Source organism: Hordeum vulgare, chromosome 4H, assembly GCF_904849725.1.
Source record: "Hordeum vulgare subsp. vulgare chromosome 4H, MorexV3_pseudomolecules_assembly, whole genome shotgun sequence".
Taxonomy (NCBI): Eukaryota; Viridiplantae; Streptophyta; class Magnoliopsida; order Poales; family Poaceae; genus Hordeum; species Hordeum vulgare.
Window position 1 is genome coordinate 477,053,576 of NC_058521.1, and position 2,892 is coordinate 477,056,467.

A 2,892-nucleotide genomic window follows, 5' to 3' on the forward strand; every position below is an offset into this window, starting at 1 on the left:
TGTTGTGAAAGAAACATGTTTGCAATGACAACTTAGAGATCATAGTTGCTTATGCCATGCTTACATAGCTAGGAGCTTATAATGGTTTGTCTTGGGTGCCCACATGAATTTTGAGATGACTATGATGTAGTATGATAGGATGGTATCCTCCTTTGAATGATTCAAGTGGCTTGACTTGACACATGTTCACGCATGTAGTTGAAACAAAATCAACATAGCCTCTATGATTTTCATGTTCATGGTGATTTATGTCCTACTCATGCTTGCACTCAATGGTAGTTAATCTCAATGCATTTTGATGACTGTTGTCGCTCTCTAGTTGGTCGCTTCCCAGTCTTTTGCTAGCCTTCACCTGTACTAAGCGGGAATACTGCTTGTGCATCCACTTCCATAAACCCAAAGTTTTTCCATATGAGTCCACCATACCTACCTATATGCGGTATCTACCTGCCGTTCCAAGTAAATTTGGATGTGCCACTCTCTAAACCTTCAAGAAATAATTTGTTCTGCATGCCCGAACCGCTCATGTGGTGACAGGGGGCTATTGGTATCTTCCATGCTAGGCGTGTTATCCTTGATATGTGTTTATTCACTATCATTCACGAGAAAGGGGTTGGTAATTGGAATTCCCAGTTCCATGCTCAAATCGAAAAGATAATTGCAAACAAAACTCCCCCAGGATTGATGTTGCTATGGACGGTACCCGAGGATTCGGCTAGCCGTGGAGTGTGATTGATTGGTGGTGGGGGAGTCAAAACTTTACTTTTCTATTTGGGAACCACCTATAGCATGTGTAGCGTGCAAGATGTTGAGAACTCTTAGTCATTGCATTGACAATGAAAGCATGCCACCCAAAATTATTATCTCTGTTTTCAAAACTTGAGCTCTGGCACCTCTGCAAATAAATGCTTCCCTCTGCGAAGGGCCTGTCTATTTATGTTCCTGTTGAGTCATCCTCCTCTTACAAAAGCACCAATTAGAGAGCACCTCTGTCCTTTTTATGCTTTGCTTTTAACTGTGTTGAGTATGACTATGACTGGATCTTCATTGCCTTGAATTACAATGTTTAGTCAGCCGTTGGTCTTTGAAGGTGCTCTGCATTTATGTTTTGCGGTCTCAAAAACAGCTAGCGAGATACCATCCATTCATACTGTTTCATGTTGTTTTGATTGAAGTGTTGACGTTTGAGACTTATTATTATTTGCTCGCTAGTTGATTATGCCATTGATATGAGTTTACCGTGAGACCTAGATGTCATTTTCTTATGTGGTTTGCTTGTGATCTTGCTGAAATTCTGGTTATGAGTTAGACATAGTTGCAACAACAACATCAAACAGAGTTCGTCAAAGTTTTTCTTTTGTCTCTTTCAGTTTGTCAACTGAATTGCTTGAGGACAAGCAAGGCTTTAAGCTTGGGGGAGTTGATACGTCTCCGCCGTATCTACTTTTCCGAACTCTTTTACCCTTGTTTTGGACTCTAATTTGCATGATTTGAATGGAACTAACCCGGACTGACGTTGTTTTCAGTAGAATTGCCATGGTGTTGTTTTTGTGCAAAAATAAAAGTTCTCGGAATGTCCTGAAAATCTACAGAGATTTTTTCTAGAATAAAAGAAAAATATGTGTGCAAAGATCCACCGGAGGAGGTGGACCAGTGGGCCACAAGCCCACAGGCCGCGACTACCCCCCTCGTCGCGCCGTGAGGGCTTGTGGGGCCCACTGGCACCACCGCCCCCAAACTCAGCTCTATATCTTCCGTCTCGCCTGGAAAAAAAGTCAAAGAGAAGGTTTCATCGCGTTTTACGATACGGAGGCGCCACCACCTCCTGTTCTTCATCTGGAGAGCAGATCTGGAGTTTGTTCGGGGCTTCGGAGAGGGGAAATCATCGTCATCGTCATCATCAACCTTTCTCCATCGACAATTCCATGATACTCTTCATCGTTTGTGAGTAATCTCATCATAGGCTTGATGGACGGTGATGAGTTGGATGAAATCTATCATGTAATCGAGTTAGTTTTGACGGGAATTGATCCCTAGGATCCACTATGTTCTAGATTGATGTTGCTACTACTTGGCTATGCTTAATGCTTGTCACTAGGGCCCGAGTGCCATGATTTTAGATCGGAACCTATTATGTTGTAGCCAATATATGTGTGTTTTAGATCCTGTCTTGCAATTTGTAGTCACCTACTATGTGTTATGACCCGGCAACCCCGGAGTGACAATAGCTGGAACCACTCCCGAAGATGACCATAGTATGAGGAGTTCATGTATTCACCAAGTGTTAATGCGTTGGTCCGGTTCTTTATTAAAAGGAGAACCTTAATATCCCATAGTTTCCATTAGGACCCTGCTGCCATGGGAGGGATGGACAATAGATGTCATGCAAGTTCTTTTCCCTAAGTACGTATGACTACATACGGAATACATGCCTACATTAGATTGACGAACGGGAGCTAGTTACATATCTCTCTGTGTTATAGCTCTTACATGATGAATCACATCCGTCATACTCATCCATCACCGATCCATTGCCTACTAGTCTTTTACTACTGGTCCTTGCCACGTTACTTTGTCTAGGCTTATCCCTTGCTACAAAAGGGATTGGGCCACTTTGCTACTACTGTTGCTACTGTCGTTACTTCGCTGCTGCTGTCACTACTGTTGTTACTTGCTACTTTGTTGTTACTTGTTGCAAGACTTTTCTGGAGTCGTTGCTAGGGAAGAATAGTCCCCCATCAACATGCTATTTACTGGCGCCATTGATACAACAGTTAGGAATAGTCTGCCGTCAACAGATCGTTTCTGGCACCGTTGCTATCATACTACTTTGCTACCGATACTTTGCTTGCAGACACTAATCTTTAGGTGTGGTTGAATCTGACAAACTCA